The following is a 25,196-nucleotide window of genomic DNA, read 5'->3' on the forward strand; positions in this document are numbered from 1 at the left end:
CTGTATAGCTTTGAAGCCTGTCCTGAAACTAGCTTTTGTAGACCAGGCTGATCTTGAACTCTCAGAGACCCGCTTGCCTCTGCCTCCCAAGTGCTGGGATTAAAGGTGTATGCCACCACTGCCCAGCCTAAATTCATTTCTTGAAAAGTGGTTGGTTATTCCTATAACATTTGTGTCACTATTACACCAGTTGACTTATCTTAGAGTCAGGTCACTGTTATAGCTTGCTGTGTTTAAAGCTGGGTGAGATTGTTGGGAATTGCAAATTAAAACTAAGTTAAGATTTCATCTTACCCCAGTCAGAATGGACAAGATTAACAAAGAAAATGACAACACATGCTTGTGAGAATGTGGTAAAGGGGGAATACTAATCCATTGCTAGTGGGAGAAAAAATTGGTACAGCCCATTGAAACCTAAGGTAGAAACCAGGAAAAGGCTACTTATCTTCCAGGGAAAACCTCTATGCCCAGTGGCTCTCAAAAATCCAAATTCCTTGGAAGGTGGGTAGCCTTTTCCTGGTTTCCATTTTAGGTTATCCATTTATCTTAGTAAATCTCTTACACATCATTCATAACTGGTGATGACACCTAGTGGATTCTTGTCACTAGGTAATGCTGAGGACTTCAGTAGGTCAGGAGAGGGAATGCCATAGAAATGCATCAAGCACCTTTCTTTCAATGCAGAGATACTTGGTAACTTGAGGGTTTTTTTTGTTTGTTTTTGTTTCTTTTAAGAGCTAGGTCATGGAATATTCATAAATGAAAAGATGTTGAAAGCAAGCAAACATGAAAGGTTAAATACAAACTTTTACATATTGTTACAGAGGGGAAGTAAACCTTTCTTGCCATGCTAGGCAAGTGCTTTCCTATTGAGTTGTATCCCAGACCCCAAGTAGATGGCTTTTTACAGGAAATACCCCAAATCCATGCCTTTTAATGAAAGAAGAATATAAGATAAGATTTGAGGGAAAGAGGCATGACTCAGTATCAAAGTTCCCAGAAGGCATGAGGAAATGGGACTAGATTCAATTTGAGAAGGGCAAGGGGAACTTCACATGATATTGAGGGAAAGAAAAAAGTTGAGGATGAATGTGCTCATTCAAGTGGAGAAATGGGTAGAAGAAAATGTAGTAACTCCATGATTAGTTATTTTTCTGTTGTATAATAATAGGAATCAGAGACAGCTAGCTGGTCAGAGGGAATGGTAGAAAGCATTTAGCCTTTTAGACCTGCTACTGCCAAGCAGAGCAATGGGATTGTTGGGGTACCCCAAATTGAGGAGGGGTCCCCAAGCTGGATTCGTCACCCCAAGAATCAAGAGTCCACTCGCCAATTGATGCAACACGCAAGAGGCTTTAATTAGGCATCTGCAGATGGGCCTCTCGGTCAGCTTTTAGACCGATTGGCCCCGAGGTTCAGTTACAATCAGCTTTTAAAGACAAAAACCACAAGCCTTTGGGAGGGGTCCCTATCTTGTGACGGGGGGGAGGGGGAAGGGGGCGGGGTACGTGACTACTGACCAGGGGAAGTAGATGTCTTCCTGACCTACACGTTGTAAATTCCTCAAACCTTGGTATGAGTTAATCATCTCTCCCTAAGTAAATGGTGGTTCCCACAAATCTTGTTTGCCCATCTCTGACGCCCTGGTCAGTTCTTCACAGGTGGTCAGCAGCCTGGAATTGGCCTTTTGTGGGTTTACAGCCCTTCTGCAATTAAGGTTGCTAAAACATACATTCCATTCTGTGGTTTGGCCAGTTCCTGGGATGGGGTCCTTTGTTCACTTCCCAAGTTCTCTAGTGGGGTGCCCTCCCTGTTTAAGCTTATATTTTATTTCTATAAATTCTGGGTCTTTCAGGATCTGTGTCAGATCCTCACAGAGAAAGACAGCGAATCTTTAGATACACAATACAAATAAACCAAAGAGGTCTATTTTTCCTGAGTTTCCACTTCCTTCTGGGGTGCTCCTTTATCCACTTCTGCTTCCTGTCTCTCACTGCCACCTAAGGAAGAGGGTACCAACTCAGAAATGAATTCAGAAAGAGTGTGCATCAGATGCCCTTTAATAGCTTTATCACAAGCAGGGCAAGCAGAGTTTTCCAATGGAATCCTTTGTAGCGAGCGACCGGTTCGGCTACAGGGTCACAGCACTTCATAACGATCTTGGGGTTACAGCACTTCACAACGATCTTGGGGTTACAGCACTTCATAACGATCTTGGTGAAGGGCTAAAGATTTAAATGAAGACAAAGACAGTGGCTCACTCTTGCAAGGAGAATGGCGTTTATTTTAACAAGAGTGGAGCATTATATACCAATAGCAGGCATGGAGGAAAACCACCAAGGTCAGAAGCCTATCTTCCCAGGGCCCTCCAGCAAAGTATGGGCCAATAACAGGAATTAGCATTTAGACAATAAGGATGGACAGAAAACAGGAACTTGCATGCAGGCCTTACTGGGAGTAGGAGACAGGTGTTTTGCTAGAAGCTCATAGTCACAAGCTGGTTAGTAGACCCCATGGGGGAAGGGTGCAACAAATTCCCCTTTTTATATAAGTAAAAAATGAGCACCTGGCTTAGGTTGCCCGAGACATTAACATCTATCTTACCCATCATTGAGAAGCCTGCCCAGGGCTCACAGACCCTCTATCTTAGGTTAATAGATGTCCCCCGAGACTTACCTGTCATTGATTGCTCATTTGTCTAGCTGGCTCAACGAGGCCTGTACTGAGGGGTAATCTGCTACCAATGAATGCATGATTTGTTTTGTATGAAAATAGCACTGGGCTTGTGGCCTTTCCACGAAGCAAAGGCAAACTAGGGTTAAAGACTGTGTTGCCCAAGGCTATAATCCTGAGGGCTAGCAACCCACTCTATTTCTTAAGTAATAGACCTGTCTGCTGCAATCCCCTTCAGAGGGCATCTCCCAAAAGAGGAGGCACCCTGGTCTCAGTTAGAATAGCCAATTAAGTCGTGTAATTTATGAAATCTCCATTGTTAATTAAGATTTAAAGGGCCCAATTGTAATTAATATAATTTTGGGAACTTAAGGTAGAGGCATCCTCTCCTGGGGGCTTATCCAGCATGCCTGTCATGGCAACTGGCTAAGAGATAGGAAAGCCAGAAACTGCAGCTGCTGTGATGTCAAAGTCTCTCCCATGTCGTGTGAGGATGAGTAGGTTCTCTCCTGAGTGTTCCACTGGAATAGGTATGACACCTGGAACACGGATCACCAAGGATGATATTTCACTATTCCAACAGCTTTTCAAACATCATTCCTGAAGGAAATAATTAAGCATTTCTCCTAACGGAGTGTTATTGAGTATAGCAAATGTCTAAGCAGGCAAATCCATCCTGATGACTGTCTTTCCTAGGCTATGGTTGAGGCTTTTTATAGCTAGATACACCTGATTCTGAAGACCTGCAGGCATCAGGACAGGTGGGTTTCTCGTTAAAGCCTAATGAGTGTCAGGAGGAACAGGGTGCACACAATGCTCTGGAACCCAAATTGGGGATTCACTATCTTGTGGGAAGACACAAACAGACCCCGGGGCCCACAGCAAAACCAGATCTGGTCCTTTCCAAAGACCTGAAGTTTGGTCTTTTCATTTAATTAGAGGTTTTTGCTGTACAGCATACCGCCAATGAAGGTCTGCTGCTGAATTGCCAGAAGGATCCACAATTAAAAAATTTAAGATATAGAGGATAAGTGATAGAGTAGAGTGAGGGGAACCAAGGTGACTCCCAAGGTTCCCCTTCTTAATTTTAGCTAAATAGACCTTCAGAGTGGGATGAATACATTGCACAATAGCTTGCCCTTGGGGGCTGTAAGGAATTCCAATTTTGGGGGAAATATCAAAATCTAGACAAAAGCGATTGCAACCTCTGCTGACATAGGCGGGGCCATTATCGGTTTTAATTTGTTTTGGGACCCCCATGTAAGCAAAAGCCTGTAAACAGTGGCTTTTAACGTCTTTTACTTTTTTACCAGAGTGGGCAGAGGTGAATATCAGGTGGGAAAAAGTATCTACAGAAACATGGACAAATTGTAATTTGCCAAAGGATGGCACATGTGTTACATCTATTTGGCAAATGTGATTGGGCAAAAGTCCTCGAGAATTAACTCCCAAGTGAGGCACAGGAAGACATTCTATACAAAGAGAGCAATCCTTAACTATTTGAACAGCCTGTTCTTTGGTAATCCCAGGAAGAAAGCATAAGGACCCTGCAATGAGATGAAAGTACTTATGCAGGGATTATGCTTTAGTGAGCCCTTGTAAAACCACACTGATTTGAGCATACCTGTCAGCCATGTGATTTCCTTCGCTGAGGGACCCTGGCAAAGGGTGTGGGCCCTAAGATGTCCCACAAATATAGGTTTGCTCCATTGACATAGCAGACCTTGTACCTGTAATAAACTCTCTTGTATCCTAGAAATGAGAACGACACAGGCAGCAGTCTCTAAGGGTTGGATAATATGAGCAACATATTGACTATCAGTATAAATGTTTTTTTTTATTATTATTATTTTTTTTATTTTCCATTTTAAATTTAGATAAGAAACAAGGTTGCTTCACAAGTCAGTTCGAGGTCCCTCTCCCTTTCCCTCCCCTCCTCCCGTGGCCTCCCCCCCCCCGTTATCCCCTCATTCCCCCAGGGAGGGTGAGGCCCTCCATGGGGGTGTCCATAGTCTGTCATTTCATATAGGGCAGGGCCTAGACCCTTCCCCAAGAGTTCAGGGTGAGAGTGCACCTCACATTGTTCTATGGGAGTCCAGAGTCCGTGTGTATACTTGGGAGGGGTACTGATCTGCTGTCCAAGGCTCAATAGATTACCTAGGCCTCCTCACTGACACCCAGATTCAGGGGGTCTTGATCAGTCCCATGCTGGATTCCCAGGCTGATGGCTGGGATTCAAGAGTTAACCTTTGTCTGGTCAGCTGTTTCTGGGGGTTAAACCAGCCCAGTCTTAATCCCTTTGATCATCAGTCCTCCCTCTCTGATACTGGCTTTCTTAAGTTCAGCTCAGTACTTAACCAGCCACTAAATGAAGTTTCTGTTTCCAGACTCTCTGGCCATAGGATTGTAGGCTGGCACTCCCCAGATCTATGTCTAAAATCCATATATGAGAGAGTACATGCCATGTTTCTCTTTTTGTGACTGGGTTACCTCACTCAGGATGGTTTCTTCTAGTGTCATCCATTTGCCTGCGAATCTCATGATTCCATTATTTTTTTCTGCTGAATAGTACTCCATTGTGTAGATGTACCACATTTTCTCTATCCACTCTTCGGGTGAGGGACATCTAGGTTGCTTCCAAGTTCTGGCTATTACAAATAAAGCTGCTATGAACATAGTGGAACAGACATCTTTGTTATATGAATGGGCATCTTTTGGATATATGCCTAAGAGTGGAGTTGCTGGGTCTTGTGGTAGGTTTATTCCCATTTTTCTGAGGAATCTCCATACTGCTTTCCAAAGTGGCTGAACCAGTTGGCACTCCCACCAGCAATGGAGGAGTGTCCCCCTTTCACCACATCCTCTCCAGCATAAATTGTCATTGGTGTTTTTGATTTTAGCCATTCTGACAGGAGTGAGATGGTATCTCAGAGTTGCTTTGATTTGCATTTCCCGGATGGCTAAGGATGTTGAGCACTTTCTCAAGTGCCTCTCAGCCATTTTAGACTCCTCTATTGAAAACTCTCTATTTAGTTCTACAGCCCACTTCTTAATTGGGTCCTTTGCTGTTTTGGAGACTTGCTTCTTGAGTTCTTTGTAAATTTTGGAGATCAACCCTCTGTCAGATGTGGGATTAGTGAATATTTTTTCCCATTCTGTGGGCTGCCTTTTTGTCTTGCTGACTGTGTCCTTTGCCTTACAGAAGCTTCTCAGTTTCAGTAGGTCCCATTTATTAATTGTTGATCTCACTGTCTGTGCTACTGGTGTTATGTTCAGGAAGCTGTCTCCTGTACCAATTCGTTCAAGGGTACCACCCACTTTCTCTTCTAAGAGGTTCAGTGTGGCTGGATTTCTGTTGAGGTCTTTGATCCATTTGGACTTAAGTTTTGTGCATGGCGATAAACATGGATCGATCCGCATTCTTCTACATGCCAGTCTCCAATTATGCCAGCACCATTTGTTGGAGATGCTTTCTTTATTCCATTGTATATTTTTAGCTTCTTTGTCAAAGATCAGATGTTCGTACGTGTGTGGGTTAATACCCGGATTTTCAATTCGATTCCATTGGTCTGCCTGTCTATTTTTGTGCCAATATCAAGCTGTTTTCAGGACTATAGCTCTATAATAGAGCTTGAGGTCAGGGATAGTGATGCCTCCGGACGTTGCCTTGTTGAACAGGGTTGTTTTGGCTATCCTGGGTCTTTTGTTTTTCCATACAAAATTGATTATTGTTCTTTCAATGTCTGTGAGAATTGTGCTGGGATTTTAATGGGGATTGCATTGAATCTGTAGATTGCTTTTGGCAGGATTGCCATTTTTACTACATTGATCCTACCTATCCAAGAGCATGGGAGATCTTTCCATTTTCTGAGGGCTTCTTTAATTTCTTTCTTTAAAGATTCAAAGTTCTTACGATACAGGTCTTTCACTTGTTTGGTTAGCGTTACCCCAAGGTATTTTATGTTGTTTGTGGCAATTGTAAAGGGTGATGTTTCTCTGATTTCTCTTTCAGCCCTTTTATCATCTGTATATAGTAGGGCTACTGACTTTCTTGAGTTGATCTTGTAACCTGCCACTTTGCTGAAGGTGTTAATCAGCTGTAAGAGTTCCCTGGTAGAGTTCTTTGGGTCATTGATGTAAACTATCATATCATCTGCAAACAGTGAAAGTTTGACTTCTTCCTTCCCAATTTGTATCCCCTTGATCCCCCTTTGTTGTCGTATGGCAATAGCTAGAACTTCAAGTACCATGTTGAAAAGGTATGGAGAGAGTGGACAGCCTTGTTTTGTTCCTGATTTTAGAGGAATTGCATTGAGTTTCTGTCCATTTAGTTTGATGCTGGCTGTTGGTTTACTGTATATGGCTTTTATTATGTTTAAGTATGTCCCTGTTATCCCAGATCTCTCCAAGACCTTTATCATGAAGGGGTGTTGGATTTTGTCAAAGGCTTTTTCAGCATCTAGTGAGATGATCATGTGATTTTTTGTTTTTCAGCTTGTTTATATGGTGGATTACGTTGATGGATTTTCGTATGTTAAACCATCCCTGCATCCCTGGGATGAAACCTACTTGATCGTGGTGAATGATTGTTTTGATGTGTTCTTGGATCCGATTTGCCAGTATTTTATTGAGTATTTTTGCATCAATGTTCATGAGGGATATTGGTCTGAAGTTCTCTTTCTTGGTTGTATCTTTGTGTGGCTTGGGGATCAAGGTTATTGAAGCCTCATAAAAAGAGTTTGGCAAAGACCCTTCTGCTTCTATTGTGTGGAACACTTTGAGAAGAATTGGTATAAGCTGTTCTTTGAATTTGTGGTAGAATTCTGCACTGAGGCCATCTGGACCTGGACTTTTTTTGGTTGGGAGACTTTTGATGACAGCTTCTATTTCCATAGGGTTTATAGGTCTATTTAAATTGCTTATCTGTTCTTGATTTAGTTTTGGCAAATGATAGCTGTCCAGGAAGTCATCCATTTCCTTTAAATTTTCGAATTTTGTGGAGTACAGGTTTTCAAAGTATGACCTAATGATTCTCTGGATTTCCTCAGAGTCTGTTGTTATGTCCCCCTTTTCATTTCTGATTTTGTTAATTTGCGTGTTCACTCTCTGCTGTTTGGTAAGTTTGGACAAAGGTTTGTCTATCTTGTTGATTTTCTCAAAGAACCAACTCTTCGTTGCATTGATTCTTTGTATTGTTTTCCTGGTTTCTACTTTGTTGATTTCAGCCCTCAATTTGATTATTTCCTGGCGTCTACTCCTCCTGGGGGAGTTTGCTTCTTTGTGTTCTAGAGATTTTAGCTGTGATGTTAATTCTCTGGTATAACTGTTTTCCTGTTTCTTCATGTGAGCACTTAGTGCTATGAACTTCCCCCGTAGCACTGCTTTCAAAGTGTCCCATAGGTTTGGGTATGTTGTGTCTTCATTCTCATTGAATTCGAGGAAGTCTTTAATTTCTTTTTTATTTCCTCTTTGACCCAGGGATGGTGCAGTTGAGCATTATTCAATTTCCATGAGTTTGTAGGCTTTCTGCAATTTGTGTTGTTGTTGAATTCTAATTTTAAGGCATGGTGGTCTGATAAGATGCATGGAGTTATTCCAATTTTTTTGTAGCTGCTGAGGTTTGATATGTTGCCAAGTATGTGGTCGATTTTTGAGAAGGTTCCATGTGGTGGTGAGAAGAAGGTATATTCTTTTTTATGTGGATGAAATGTTCTATAGATATCTGTTAATCCCAGTTGGGTCATTACTTCTATTAGACCCTTTGCTTCTTTGTTGAGTTTCTGTCTGGTATTCTTGTCTAGTGGTGAGAGTGGTGTGTTGAAATCTCCCACTATAACTGTGTGGGGCTTTAGATGAGATTTAAGTTCTAATAATGTTTCTTTAACGAATGTGGATGCCTTTGTATTGGGGGCATAGATGTTCAGGATAGACACTTCATCTTGGTGGGTTTCACCTGTGATGAGTATGTAATGACCTCCTTCATCTCTTTTGATTGATTTTATTTTAAAGTCTAGTTTGTTAGATATTAGGATTGCTACCCCTGCTTGTTTCTTGGGTCCATTTGATTGAAAAATTTTTTCCCAACCTTTAACTCTCAAGTAATGTCTGTCTTTGAGGGTGAGGTGTGTTTCTTGTATGTAGCAGAAGGAAGGGTTCTGTCTTTGAATCCATTCTGCTAGTCTGTGTCTTTTTATGGGTGAGTTAAGGCCGTTAATGTTGAGGGATATTAATGACCATTGATTGCTCATCCTTCTTCGATTTGCGATGGTTGTTGTTGGTGGAATTATGGGTGGAATTTCACCCCTTTGTTCTTTTGGCTGTTGGTAGAGAGGGATTCTCTAATGCTTATGTTTTTCTGGTTGTAGTTAGCTTCCTTGGGTTGGAGTTTTCCTTCCAAAATTTTCTGTAGGGCTGGGTTAGTGGACACATATTGGTTGAATCTAGTTTTGTCATGGAATATCTTGTTTTCTCCGTCTATAGTGATTGAGAGCTTTGCCGGGTATAGTAGTCTGGCCTGGCATCCATGGTCTCTTAGTGTAGGTAGAATATCTATCCAGGACCTTCTGGCTTTCAGAGTTTCCATGGAGAAATCAGGTGTAATTCTGATAGGTCTGCCTTTATATGTTACTTGACCTTTTTCCTTAGCTGCTCTTAATATTCTTTCTTTATTCTGTATGTTTGGGGTCTTGATTATTATGTGGCGAGGGATTTTTTTTGTGGTCCACTCCATTTGGTGTTCTGTAGGCTTCTTGTACCTTCATTGGCATGTCTTTCTTAAGGTTGGGGAAGTTTTCTTCTATGATTTTGTTGAATATGCCTTCTGCCCCTTTGAGGTGGATTTCTTCTCCTTCTTCTATACCTATTATTCTTAGGTTTGGTCTTTTCATGGTGTCCCATAATTCCTGGATGTTTTGTGTTAAGGATTTGTTGGATTTAAGGTTTTCTTTGGTTGATAAATCCATTTCTCCTAATGTATCTTCAACACTTGAGATTCTCTCTTCCATCTCTTCTATTCTGTTGGTAATGCTTGTATTGGTAGTGCCTGACTGTTTGTCCAGCTTTTCTATTTTCTGCCTTTCTTCAGATTGTGTTTTTTTTAGTGTCTCTATTTCAGTTTTCAACCCTTGCAGCGTTTGCATTGCTTCTTGCAATTTTCTGTTTATCTGTTCGTCCGTTTGTTGCCTTTTATGAATTTTTTGGTTTGTTCTTTCTTCCATTTCTTGCATTTTTTGGTTTGCTTTTTGTTCCATTTCTTGGATTTTGTGCTTTGTTTCTTCTTCCATTTCCTGCCTTTTTTGGTTTGTTTCTTCCTCCATTTTTTTCATTTTTTGCTTTGTTTTTTCTACCATTTCTTGCATTTTTTGCTTTGTTTCTTCTTCCATTTCCTGCCTTTTTTGGTATGTTTCTTCTTCTAATTCTTGCATTTTTTGCTTTGCTTTTTCTTCCATTTCTTGAATTTTTTGCTTCATTTCTTCTTTCATTTCGTGCCTTTTTTGGTTTGTTTTTTCTTCCAATTCTTGCATTTTTTGGTTTGTTTTTTCTTCCATTTCTTGCATTTTTTGGTTTGTTTTTTCTTCCATTTCTTTGAGGAATTTTCCAATATCCTCTTTTAGGGCCTCTATCATTTTCATGAAAGTGCTTTTAAGGTCGTTCTCTTCTGCTTCCTTTGCGTTAGAATATTGGGGTTTTGCTGGTGTGGAGTCTCTAGAATCTGGCGGTGTCATATTTGTTTTTCTGTTGCTGACTGTGTTTTTGTATTGTCTCTTTCCCATCTCTTCTTCTAGTGGGTGCAGAAAGAGCCCCTTCCTGGTCTGGGGACCAGAGTTCCCTTTTGGTGGGTGCTAGTAAGTCCAGTAATCTGGTGGTTCTTCTATACCTTGTCCAAATGCTGGTCCGTGGGTGGAGAAGAACAGGAATCTGGGGCGCTTAGCCTCCTACCTGGTCCCCTGGACCCTATGCTGGGTCCTGTTGTACCTGAACCGGAACAGCTACTCCCCTGGTCTCCCTGGCTCTTGTAGTTTCCTGGTCTCTTTGGTGGGAGAGAAGATCTGGAGTCTGGGGTGCTTGGCTCCCGCCGGGATTGGGAGCTCTGTGCAGTTCCCAGGCGATCTGCAGGCTCTGGAATACAGGCCGGGAAGCTGGCCTCTTTACCTGATGCTGCCAGAGGGACAGCTACTTCCCTGTACTCCCAGCCTCCTCTCGTTTCCTAGACTCGTTGGTGGGAGAGAAGATCTGGAGTCTGGGGTGCTTGGCTCCCGCCGGGATTGGGAGCTCTGTGCAGTTCCCAGGCGATCTGCAGGCTCTGGAACACAGGCCAGGAGGCCGGCCTGTTTACCTGATGCTGCCGCAGGAACAGCTGCTTCCCTGTATTCCCCCAGTATAAATGTTTAATGCTTCCGTGGGGAAGAGTTGTAGGGCCAAAGCCAGGGCTGAAAGTTCCGCCATATGGGCAGAAGTTTCAGGAATTCTGGCTCTCTTAATAATGGGATAAGACATGACTACAGCTGTACCTTTAGAGGAACCATCTGTGAAAACCACTCGCCCTTTAGAAATAGGCTGAGAGACTACAATTTTTTGGAAAATCAAAGGATGCATTTTAAAAAAGGAAACCTTTAGAAGTGCAAACACAAGTGGAGATACACAGGGGAAGAACAGGGAAGTGGCTGCAGAATTGGGGTATCTGAAATTTACTGTTTATGGCTCACCTACAGACTCACAAGCTCCTTCTCATGCCACCCCTCTGCTGGGAAATGACAAGTTCAGCAGTTCAGGATTCTCAAGCTTGCCTCCACATTAAGGTTCCACGGATGGGCCACCATGTAGGTGGTGCCTGGGCCCCCTTGATCTCCTCAGGGACAAAGAGGCAGAGAGACCTCTGCCTTGCTATTTCCTTTGAGACAAAGAGATCTCTACAGTCTCACTAAGCAAAAGCCCCCTTCCTTTGTCGTTGAGAATGGCCTCCACAGTCTGACACCATTTTCTATACACAGAGAAGCACTTGTAACAGATCTGAGCTGCAGTAATGTTGCACTAGAACAAAAAGCACATCCAGACACCAAGAACTGTAACAGAGAGACCTAACCCAGGAATTGTAACATTGTGATCTCCAAGCAACAGAATCATCTTATAAAAAATGCTCTGTTTTAAATCATACTATTGTAACATTTCAGACTTACTTTTGGATTCTTGTTGGAGCCCAAATATAATGTGTCAGAATTATGCTCTGCCTATACAAGAATTCTATGAGTTTAGGACTCCAGTTGTCTTTTAGATATTGGCTAGTTACCTCTGGATGGCCTGGCCAAGGTGGGGAATGACTATTAGTTTGTGTAACAAAAGACCTAGGCCCACCCTGAAGGCTAGTGAGTATGTGTAGCCTAGGATTGCCTCTAGGATTAAAGGAAATATTTGATATCAGCTCTATAAATGATAATAGATGTCTTCTGTCAGTACCCCTGCTTTTGGAAAGCTAATTAAGAGGATTCTTGAATAAACCATGGCCTCCAGTATTGACTGAGAGCCCTCCTGAGATGACCAGATGTCTCTATCTCGTCTTTAACGTCATTGGGTAATTAACTTCCTTACTCAGAATCAGACCGTACAGCTGGTTCCAATCACAGTCCCAAAGACATCAGTCCGGAATAGATGGCCCTTAAAGCGTAGGACTGATACAGGTTGGACCCCTGCAGAATCTTTTCCCAGTGGGTGATTGAACCTCCTATAATTCTATAGTTGGTCAGTTTGATGGATTTATTTGGCAGAAAATACTTTGATTTAAATATTTCCTGGGAAATAATCAATTACTTTTCCTCCTACATGTACCTAGTAAATGAATTGTAAAATGTTACTAGAACTCTGTTTAGTTACACATTTGACTTGAGGTTAGACTCAATGAATAAGGAACTACATAAGATGAATACAATTTGCTATGCCACAAGACTACTGTGAACAAATGCTTCTGATTGTACTGGTGTCATCTTGTTTTAACAGTTATTTCCCCTAGAAATTAGTATATTCAGGGTTTAAGGAAGAGAGAGGGATAGACGGTACCACATAAGGGACAAAGGGAAAGCCCTGCTGGGGCTTGCCTGCTCATGGCTTCATGGGTTATTTAGTCTGTGATCATAACATGGAACACTGTGTGCAATCCCCTCCAGACATCTTGTGACTATAGCTTTACTACCCTGATGCTTCCCTCTACACATAGGGAAAAGAAGTGAATTTAGATCCCCTTGCAGCATCAGCCCAGGAAGATTTCTAATGACACATGTGGTTGAATTACTGCAGATGAAACAGACCCTAAGTGTGTGGCTTCCATGCTGGAATTTCCTCGGAACATTTGAGGCTGAATCTGTCATTAGGAGATTCTGGCCTTCTGAGGGTAAGAGTCAGGAGGGACTGCCATTGTGAACACAGGCCTCAATATACCCAGTGAATAAAGATAATAGGAGGCCTAATTCCTATTCAGACTTTCCCCCTTCCCTGCATTCCATTCAGTAGAGGAAAGATGTGAGCACAGCTCCTGAGAATGTGGGGAGCTCTGTCTTGGATGTGTTTCTACAGAGATCTTAGGTATTGTCATGGTCCTAGGCTTGGTTAGGTTGTACAGGCAGATACCTGTCCCATCTATTTCCTCTTACACTATTTCTAGAACTTCACCCACTGGGAAGCCAACACAGAAGGTTCCTAGATTATAGACAAGGGTTCGTAAGGGGGGCAGGGCTAAACTTCCTATTGTAGAGGCTCAGGAGGGAGGGGAAATTGGTATGGCCTCTGTTAAAGGAATTCTACAATAAATATTGAAACAGGAAAAACTACTTCTATACAGCCTTCAAAAGTTCTTTGGGGGAAGAAAAGTTCTTGGATAAAATAACCTATCTGCTTATAAATGCCATCTATGTCAATTTCATGTCTTCACAGTTTTTACTTTAAGTATATTCACTAACATAATGAACTCTTATCTGTGTCTGGGAGAGGGTTCAGGCCACCAATGACCCCCATGTGCTGGAAGAGAATAGAAGTGACTCCAGTGAGTTGTTTTCTTATCTCTGTGTATGTATAAGCTGCAGCACAGGCATTCTCCTCCACTTAAATAGATAAATGTATTGTGTTAAAAAAATAACCCTAACCCGATTTTGTTGGTATCGTGTCGTAAACAATTAAAATTCAGGCAGATTTGGGGACTTTGACAGCATAGTTAGAACGAATAAGAGAATCCACTGAAGATTGGGATCAAGCAGGAGGGGACATGGGAGAGAAAAGGACCCTGCCACTTCAGTGACTTTTAACTCTGTGTGACTATCAGAAATTGGTTTCGTGGAGGAAAAATAAACATGGATTTGAAATGGCAACATAAACTTTGAGTTTTTATATTTTTACCCAATTTTAAGGTAACACTTGTATTTAATTCCTTAAGTCAATTTGTGCTGAGTCAAACCTTTTGACTTTCTATGACTCCACAGTTGAATAGCATTTGATCAGGTGTGACCAGAGAGGAGGCTAGCAAGGCTAAAAGTCCAGGGGTCAAACTGCCATGACCCAGCAGGTTCTCATTCTAGGTATCAATTCTAAGAATCCTCTCCAGTGACACCACAGGCTAGCCACTCTCTCCCATTAACCAATCTAACCTGTGAGGACACCTGAAGAGGTTCCCAGCATTTCTTTGCAGAAGAGAGGTACTATGTTGGGAAATGAGTATGTGGATTGGTTTTGTGACACTTGCTTCTCAAGGGAAAAGTAATGTCCCATACTTCTCAGTATTACTGTTTGCTGTTGGGAAAACCAGGGACGGTTCCTTCTTCCCAGTTCACATTTCTCAGGGTCACACAATGGAGAGAGACTTTGGTAGACAGATCCGAGTCCTGGGTTTAGTCAGTGAGTAAACTTGAAGAACTCCCTTGAATGTTGGGGTCTCTATTTTGTTTTGTTTGTTCCCATTAAGAAAACAAAGAAGTTAAGCAATCTGAACACTTTCCTAATTAGATCAACATTTTCCAGAGTGGCGTGCTTGATGAGCTACTGGTTATTCCAGCTGAAAAGGGGTTGCATGGCTAAATGGTTTGGTAAATGGTGCATGAAAGAAGGCTAGAAGTTTTCTTTGAGAGAGAACTTTGTGGCCTGCACTTTGCAAATATGTTTGACTCTAGCAAGGAAGTTAGCATGAACCTCCATTCCCCAAGTTTATTTGAAACTTTTTGTTGTTGTAAGAAGCATGTTGTGGCAGGATGAGTTTTCACCATGTTTCTTTCTGCTTTGAGAATCCCATGGCAAGCATACAATACTCATTGTAAAAGAGGGGGGAAGACTGTCTATCAGACCCTAATCCATGATCCTGAGACTATGTCATTCTACATTTCACTGTCTTCTAACAGGAACTTTAAGGCTCTACTCCAAGGAGAGCATACTGTCCATGGTCAAGTGTAAAGGGACTCAAACCTTGGTAGGTGGATCCAAACCATGGCGCGTGAGGGACAAACATGCTACCCAGACAGCCAGCTTATGTGGGAAGTTTTATTGGGGAAAGGGAAGAGAAGGGAGTGGGAGGAGGGGAGGGAGAGAGGGGAGAAAGAGACAGGCAAAGACCTGCCTGCCTCTTTGGAGTAGCATCCGGAGAGAGAAGGAATGGGTGGAGCTTGTCTCTTAAAGGGCATTTTGTGTACAGCTACAGACTATGTAGTGATGTAGCAACCACAGGACCTTGGACTGGACTGGGTACTGCCTGAGTGCCTCCTGCCAAGTGATGGTGGTGGGGGAGGGGTCAAGCCAGCACAATGCCTGAGTACTAACAACATTCAAATAACTGAACACAATCTCGTCTCTACAATGGTGTTTTCTCTTTCTTGGGAAGACCAGCAGTATGAAGGTTGCCAATCCTTGAAATTCCAAGTACAAGATGAGAGCCATCCATGTTACAGGAGGGATTCTTCACAGCCTAATTTTTGGAAGAGTTTAAAGAGAACTGAAGTTGGTTTTACCATTTCTTTCCTTCTAAACTCTACAGCAATTTGTTAACTTTTTGTAAATTTAATCACTTTAACCATTTTCTTTAAAGCCTGTTTACCCACCCATTAAAATTAAGACCTGATTTCCTTGCTTCACACCACTGAACACCAGTGGGTTGACTCAGCATAACTACCTTTAGGCATGCTACAAATCCTCCTGCACTCTGCCCCAGGCCCTCATCACGGCTCCCTGCTGGGCTAGGGGGACTTTCCCACCAGTAGGGGACCACTTTAATGGTATCCTCTCTCAGAGCCTCATTACTCTTTCCCCCCAGTGTTTTGCAGCTTGAAGACTTATTCATTTATTTATTTTGCAGGGATTATCATCTTTAATTGAAAACTTTTAAAAATCATTTTTTTAATTATACATCTGGCGTGTGTGTTTTATTTTGCCAGATGTCCAAGTTGCTAAGGCTTTCCCCCTGCTGGCTGGTGAAACAGATTTTATTTTAGACAGCAGCTATGACATCAGGAGCATACTTGATTGTAAAGGTGTTCCCTGGCTTGTTAACCAAATCATTATAAGACAAAGGAACAGTTGGATCTTTCTATGTTGACAAAAAGCATTAGCTGCCCTTAAGGGTGATTTGCCACTTCAGATGCAATTAGGCCACTTAAGTACTTATCTTTGTTAGTCAATGGATGGGCTAGTCTTTATCCTGATAAGGAATGAGGCAGTTTAAAAAAACCTGGGCTCCAGCAGAAGATGTCAGCATTCCAGAGTAAAGCAGTTGCTACTGATTATTGGACATTCTAATCCCTGGTCCTTCCCAGCAGTTTTGCTTGTGAAGTCATTAGACATTTATCATAGCAGAATCATTTTTGTTTCCCTTGAAGTAGGATTTGACAGTTTTTTTTTTCATTTTGTTTTTGTTTGTTTGCAGTGAGTGTGATGGATGGGTAAACAATTCTCTTTCTGTCCTTTACATCTCTGTCTCTGTCTCTCTCTGTCTCTCTCTGTCTCTGTCTCTCTGTCTCTGTCTCTCTCTCTCTCTCTCTCTCTCTGTGTGTGTGTGTGTGTGTGTGTGTGTGTGTGTGTGTGTGTGGGTATGTGGGTGTGTGTACATGTATACAGACACCAGAGAGGATTCTTAATCTGACCCTGGTTTGGATAACATGAGGACAAGTCAACTTCCGAGCTTTGTCATAGTGAAGTGGCGACTTGTGCCTGCTTTGTTTGGATTATGTGGAAGATTGTAAATTCACGTTTTTCTGTCTTTCACCAGTAAAGCTTGGTAGCCTTATTTGTAATAAACCAATGTGGAATTCTAAGATAATGGATTTGAAAGTTACAGATGATTGTGCTTAAATGGATAAAGGTCATGGACAGTGCTCCTTTTATATTCCATTTGATTTACATGGAAAAACGGTCATAATTGGAGTTATTTTGTTTTAAATTAGGAAATAGATGTAGTAATAACTCCACCACGAGGTTATTATGATTACGTGGAAAAGTTTGCTTCATTTAATTGCATTACCTAATGTCTTGATAAACAATATTTTCTAATATATCCCTTCCTTTATGTTTCAATGATAAATGCTTCATCCCCTTCTATATGGGTGATTGAAAGCACCTAGTTGACAGGCTGTTGCTTTATAAGAAAACAGTTAGTTGTGACATGCGTCTTCCACATTTCCTTCCACTCTGAAATTACTCTCTGGTATATAAAATTATGTCATCTCATATATTTGAAAACATTTAAGTACCCATTTGTGACTGAAGTATAAATTGAAATTTAATTCCATTACTGCTTGTACTCCTGGCTCCATCCTCACTAGGGCTTTCTCCAGACCTCTTTTGCCTCTAAATAGGGATAATTTGACTTGTACATCTTTCTTCTTTGTATCGCCTTTCTTTCTGTTATTTCATTGCTCTAGCCAATGCACCAAACACTATTGAATAAGAGTAAAGAGCATGAGTACCCTTGCCCTGCTCCAGAATTGAGAAGAAATGCTTTCCAAAAATCTTCCCTGTTCAGTTAATATTAGCTGGCTATAGATTTGCTCTGTATAGTCTTGGTTATGTTGCATTTTCTCCTATTTCTAGTTTATTTGGGGCTTGTATAAATGGCCTTTCTGTCTTTCTAATGCTGAATATTGCCAACTTGGCAGGATCTAGGTAAACTTCTGGGGAATGCCTGTGAGAGATTATCTTGATGAGACTAATTGAGGTGATTAGACTCACTGTAGTTTGGGGTGTACCATTCTCTGGACTGAGATCTTGGAATAAGGAGGAAGCACATGTAGCAGTAGCATTCATTTCTTTGTGCCTTCTGACTGTGGGTGAGATGTGACACACTGGTGCCTGCCCCTGTTATGATGCTGTTCCTGCTGTGATGTACTGTGTCCCCTGGAACTGTAAGCCAAGCCCGTCCTATGCTCCGTTGCTGGCTGTCATAAGCTACTTTGCTACAGCAATGAGAAAAAATAACTAACACAGCATCTACTGACATGATTAAGACATCGTTTGTGTTGTATTGTCTTCATGGATTTCCATGTGTCGAACCATTTATCCTTGCGCCTCCAGCATGAGAACCTACTTGATTTTATTGTTTCCTGATCTATCATGATTGAGATTCTCTTCCTCTTCTTAATGTGCTTTGAGAATTCAGTTTGTGAGAATTTTACTATGAATTCTTCACCTATGTTCATCAGAGAAACTGGTCTATAGTTTTCTGTTTTATTGTGTCCAGTTTTAGTTCTGATATCAGGTTAATGCTGGCATCATAGAATGACTTTGGTGATGTCCCTTCCCTTTCTATTTTATGGAACTGCTTGAGAAACATTAGTGTTAGCTGTTCTCCAGAAGTGTGGCAGATTGCAGCAGTGAATACTAGACATGGGCTCTTCATTGGACGATTTTTCAAAAATTTTATAAACTATCATAAACATGTTGCAAATAAATATTATTAATGAGACCCAAAGTCTATTCAACTCAGCAAACTTCTGTAGATTTAGAACAGAGAACTTTTCTTAATGACTTCAGTCTCATTGCTTGTTACAGAGCTGTTTCAGTTGTTTATAGGGTTTTGATTTACATGTGGTAGGTCATATGTGTCAAGAAACTTAACCGTTTATTCTAGGTCCTCCAGTTTTGTGTAGTATGTTTTCTTAGTATTTGCTAATGAGCCTCTGGATTTCATTGGAGTATGCTACAACCTCTAATTTCATCAATTTGCTTTTCTCTGTTAGCTTGGATAGGGATGGGTCATTCTTTATTTTTTCAAATAACTCTTTGGTTATATTGTTCTTTCACTTTCCATTTTATTATTTTTTTGCCATGGTATTTTTCTATTTCTTGCTATACACAGTTTTAGGGGTTAGCTTGTTTTTACTTTTATAAGACCCTGAGTTGTATCTTCAGGTTATTTGAAGTTATTTCTTTTTTCAGATAAAGAATTACTGTATTTTTATTTTATTTTATTCTTGAGGATTGTATACATACATGCAATGAAGCATCCATTCCCTCACATTTCTTCTCCTCTAACTTTCCTCTTATTTTTCTCAGAATGCTCCCTCCCAACCACATATCCTTTCTGTTTGTAACTTACTTAAGTCCAGTTAGTGTTACCCATATACTCATGGGTTTGAGGCCATTCACAATGGCATGGGAACCCTACCAGTCACCAAATCTTCAAAAAAGAATGTTTTCACCTTCTCTAGTAACTATTCACTGTCCATAGTTCCTCAGTAAGAGGTGGAGCCTGGATATCATATAGCTCATCTACACTAGAATTTTGGCTGGTTTGATTTGAGCAATCTTGTGCAGTTAAACCTAGCTTTTGTGAGTAGTGATTTTTTTTTGCTTTTTCTTGGTTGGTGTATTGTTTTCTCTTTTCTTTCTCTTCAGTCAGTATTTAAGGCTTGCTGATTTAAGAGTTTGAAGGTGATAGAATCCTTCCTCATCTTCCTTTGTTCACGTATTCCCCTCATGAATGTTTCATTTCCTATATTCTCATGATTATGTCTGCCTCCTCCTCTAGGTATCTCGTGCACTGATGGCTTGGTGGTTACAAATTGCCCTGTTTTGTGCTTGTATAATGTCCTTGTTTCTTTGTCAGTTTTATCAGCTAGACTTTCTGATTATACCAACATTGTTTGGCAGCTATTTAATTTCAAGGATTATAAAATACATTAGTACAGGTTTTCTTAGCTTTTAAGGTTGCTAATGAGATACCTTATTTTATTCTGAGCTATTTGTGTTTGTAGCTGAGTTAGAGATTTGCCTTACTAGCTGTTAATATAGTTCCTTTCTTTGTATTTTTTTGACATATTGACCTAAATAAGTTAGGGATAAGTTCTCCTCTGGTCAAGTATATTTAGAATTCTAATTATGTCTTGTGTTTTGATGTCCTATTATCTCTAAATTTGCAAGATGTTCTGCTATATTTTTTATGGAATCAAATTTTTATGACTTTGGATTTTTAACTTCTTGTAGATTCTTTGACCTTGCCTTTTAATTTTTTATGTGTGTGTGTCTGTGTGTGTGTGTCAGTCTGTGTGTAGGTCAGAAAACAATTTGAAGGAGTCAGTTCTCACCTTCCAACATGGAGATTCAATCTCCCCTAGGAGATTGAACTTAAGTTATCAGTTTGGTGGCAAGAGCCTTTGCCTGCTGAGCTATCTCACAAATCCCTGGTCATTTCATTGTAGCCAGAGTTCTGAAGCATTAAGTTTGGATTTACTTAAATTTTTTGTTCATGGATTATTGCATCCTTCTCTCCATCCCTTATTATTTCTTCTGTTTAATCAAGCTTCCAGGTGGGTTTTTTCCCCACAGATTTATTGAATTCTTGCTTCCAAGGCTTCTATTTGTTTTTCTTTTTAATCTCTGTTTCTTTTTTTCTTTCTTCTTCTTCTTCTTCTTTTTTTTTTTTTGGTTTTTTGAGACAGGGTTTCTCTGTATTGTTTTGGAGGCTGTCCAGGAACTAGCTCTGTAGATCAGGCTGTCCTGGAACTCACAGAGATCTGCCTCTGCCTCCTGAGTGCTGGGATTAAAGGCCACCAACGCCTGGCTTTCTCGGTTTTTTTGATAAGTATTTTTTTCCATGTTGGTCACTTTTCCACCCATATGTCATATTTTTTTTTTTTTTACACATTTTCCTCTGTGTTCCTGACTTTCTCCTCCAGGTCTTAGATTAAATTATTCGGCATGCTCTCCTCATCTTTAAGGGCATTGCCTTACTTCACTAGTAAACTTGAAGTCTCCACCAAGTGTTTCCATCTATTTTGGTATATTTACATTCAGTAGTTGAGGAATTATGATCTTTTGGAGGAGTGATATTGCCTTGATTTTTCATGTTTCTTGTGTTTCTATGTATGACTTATATATACATCCACTACATTTTCTATCTTTTCCAATTTCATCTGGAGAACTTTTTTTTTTAAATTGAGTAGCCTACTCTTGAGGGCTTAATTCTAGCACCTTTCAATGTGGAGAAAGCAACTGTTATAACAGCAACTCCACAAAACCATATAAGATACAGAAACATACTTAGATTTTATTAAAGTTCACTATTACATCACCAGTTACCAAGAAATTAAAAAGAGAAAACGAAAGTAAAATGTGCTACGAAGTTAGAAATTATTGGGGGGGGCTTAAGGAATTGCTCAGTAGTTAAGAGCACATATTTCTCTTCTAGGGGACCTGAGCTCAGCTCCTGGCACCCATGTCAGGCTACATACTAACATTTTTGCCTTTAATTCCTTCCTTTTCGCCTCTGTAGATAGCTTCACATACTCATAAAAAATAAATCATTTAGGGAAAGCATTGAAATATGAATGCTATAAAGAAAGGAATTATGGAGAGGAGAAAAATAGAAGAGAAAGCAAAGGCAAATTGAAGAAGAAGAGTGAAGAATGTTACATAGTGAAATAAAAAAGAACAGAACCAAGATATTAGAAAAATTTAAAAAATTTTCTAGTAATGAGGTTTGAAAAAATTAAATAAGTTTTAAAAAGAGAATTAAAAATAAAAATGTGATAAATTCCAAGTAAAGCAAAAAAGACACAATCAGATACAGTTCAAATTCTACTAAAAGCATAGTGGAGAAAACAAAAACAAAACCAAGTAACCAAACAAACTTACAAAGAAAAAAAGAGAAGAAACAGAGATCAATCAAGAAAAATGAAAAGAAAAAGATTCACAGTAATTAAGAATTCATAAAAATTAGATGAATGTATGAAGGGGAATAAAATGCAGTTTTAAGAATATGAAAGTAAAAATATACAGAAGGTGTCATTACCAATAATAGGTGAAAAATAGGAAGTGTTGGAGTGACTTCTTTCTGGGTTCTTAAAAAGTGGAGATGACCTATTACATGTGTAGGAGGAGGAAGGAGCAGTAACATTTGTGTGAACTTGCCCTCTCTATGGCTGATGCTGGCGTTTTGCTTGTATTGGCTAAGTGTATGATGTCCATCAGTGGGGCCTTCATTTAGCACTGTTCTCCCTTTGCATACTAGAGGCCTCTGCTGGCCACACTTAGATTTGCAGTCTGTGGGCTAGGCAGGGTCTCTTACTCTCCAGGCAAGGGAAGGGAGCGGTGTCTCAATTGTTTTTGGAGTGTGGGAGGCAACCATAGTACTGAGATCTGTACAGTTGGAGGGCCTGCCTTTGTCTTTCAGGGCTTCTAAGTATCAATGACCCTCGTGGAGTGATATAGCTATGGGTGTTAACTGTCTACATATATGGGGATCAGTCTTTTCAGGCTCTATAGCCATGAACAGCAGAGAGATGGCTCCAGGGGTAGATTCAGCCATCAGCCTCAGACTCAGGTGTACCAAACTCCAGGGTTGTTTCCGCTGATATTATCTGCCCCTAGCAATTGTGGGAGTGGCTACTTTTCCCTTGGTACATTATTGCCTCCTACAGTCTGCACTTTATGGCCTGCTAGCACCTGCCACTCCTATTCTCTGCAACTGCCACCAAGAGTTTTCTCTCATTCTGCATGGTGACAGATTAAATCCCGTGTGCCAACTTCTGATTGCTTCCTGTTTTGAAACCCCCAGGTTGGCTCAGTTTTAAACAATAGATTACCTCAGGCGTGGGCACTCAGCCACTTCCCTGTCAGTCATACAGACTAACAAACTGCGATTCCTCTGAAGGACTGACCTATCCCTTGGAGGAATCACTCTCACTACCACCTGAAACTGCTTTTGAGGCTTGTGTGAGCTGTGGGCTTGCTCGAGGACTGCCAGTCTTTTCCCACTGGGGTCACCTGTCTTACTTTTTGGAGTAGTTTTCTACATCCCTTTCCCAATGGGAGATGGTTGGCTGGCATGCGTTCTGCTGAGCTTCTTTTCTGTATATTATTTGTCCTTTTTCCTTTACACTTTTTTGGTATCCTGCCAGTGTCTCTGTGAATTTGAGACTCTTTGTCTCCTTTTCTCTTTGGAACACCTCCCACCTTCTGAGTCCTCTTCTTCACTGGGTGACAACAGACAGCTTCTGTCTCACCATCTCAGGCCAAAGGATTCTAAGTCAGCATATCACAAAGATACTTGCATATCCATTTTTATTGCTACAGTGTTCACAATAGTTAAGATATGAATCAGAATAGAAACTCATCAGTAGATGAATGGACAAAGAAAACAGCAAAAACACAATAGGTTTCCTCCAGTTGTAAAGAAGTGTGGCATTATGGCTTCTCAAGAAAATAGAACTGGCAATCATTGTGTTGTTTAACCAGACTGAAAAAGAGAAATAGTGCATACTTTTTCACATGTAGAACCTGGATTTGAGGTGTGTGTGTGTGTGTGCCTGCATGTGCATATGCGTGCATGGGTGTGTGTTGACAAACTGGTCCCTGAGAGGAGAGGAAGGGATGTTAAGTGAGAAGGAAGTAAGGGAGAGAGGTTAATAGAATATGTGTGGCATGAAAACAGAAGGGAGGGACTGACCACTAAGAGGGAGATAAGGAAGAGCAGTCAGTATGGGGGATGAATCAGAACTAAGTATAATGATGTGTATAAAAATATCACAGTGGAACATTATTTTGTATGATAACTTAGAAAATTAGTAAACGAAAAAATTAAAAAATAATGTCCCAATCACTTGCATGCCTACATTAAGCTCACTGATCAAAGCATTAAGATCTGGTTTTCTCTTGTTTGTACCCTAAAGCACGCTAATGATAATCCATGCTGAATTTAACTGCTCTTTGATGTGATATGCTGAGAACCCATACTGGGAGGATTAAATAACAAGGCATTAAGTTAAGGACCAAACTATGAGTGAAATTGATAAACTATCTAGTCATCAAGACATATGATTCTAAATGTAGGGAAGTGTTTAACATTTAATATTGATAAAGGATGGGAAATATTGGGTGATGTGTGTTCTACTATCTTGGGATGGAGCCAATTAGGATCCAGGGAATGGAGAAGAGCTGTGGGATTATGTGAGACAAAAATGGAGACATGGAGATGAAGCTGATTGTCATACTTTTCCTCTGCCAGCAGTACCACAAAGAGGCAAGGAAGACAGGAGCTTTCAGGAAATCAGTGGCTTGGCTAAGAATGTCTAGGACAAGACAGGACCAGAGCACAGGGAAAGTTGGGGTTCAAAGTGGCTTTGAAAAGAACATCTAGTTCCATCCATTTGCCTGCACATTTCATGATGTCGTTTTTTTAAACAGTTGAGTAATGCTCCATTGTGTAATGTACCACATTTCCTTTATACATTCTCCCATTGAGGGATATCAAAGTTATTTCTGTTTTTGACTATTTTGAATAGAGCATCAATGAACATGAGCAGGTGTCCTTATGATAGAATGGAGTATCCTTTGTGCATATGCTCATGAATGGTGTAGCTGGGTCTTGAAGTAGAATGATTCCCAACATTCTGAGGAACTTCCATGTTGATGTCCATAGTGATTGCACTAGTTTACACTCACATCAGCAATGGAGGAATGCTCTCATTGCTCCACACCCTCACAGTATGAGCTGTCATTTGTTTTATTGATCTTAACCATTCTGACTTGTGTAAATGAAATATCAAAGTTTTATGATTTGCATTTCACTGATGGCTAAGAATGTTGACTATTTCTTTAAGTGTTTCTCAGCTATTCGAGATTTCCCAGTTCCCTCTATTAAAAAATCTGTTTTGATATGTTCCCCATTTTTAACTGGATTATTTGTTTTTTTGATGCCTAGTTTTTTGAGTTCTTTATATATTTTGGATATTAGTCCTGTATCAAAGCAGAATTGATAAAAATATTTTCCAATTCTGTAGGCTGTAGCTTTTTCTGATTGACAGTGTCCTTTGCCTTATAGTAGTATTTCAGTCTCATGGGATCCCATTTAGTAATTGTTGATCTTAGTTCCTGCACTACTGGTTTTCTACTGAGAAATCCATCTCCTACGTCAATGAGTTTAAGGCTTTTCCCTGCTTTCTGTTCCATCACTTCCAATGTACCTATTTTTATGTTGAAGTCTTGGACTTGAGTTTTGTGCAGTGTGATATATATATATATATGGAGCTATTTGTATTATTTTACATGTCAGCATCCAGTTTTACCAG

This window comes from Mesocricetus auratus, unplaced genomic scaffold (genome assembly GCF_017639785.1).
Source record: "Mesocricetus auratus isolate SY011 unplaced genomic scaffold, BCM_Maur_2.0 Super-Scaffold_6730, whole genome shotgun sequence".
Classification (NCBI taxonomy): domain Eukaryota; kingdom Metazoa; phylum Chordata; class Mammalia; order Rodentia; family Cricetidae; genus Mesocricetus; species Mesocricetus auratus.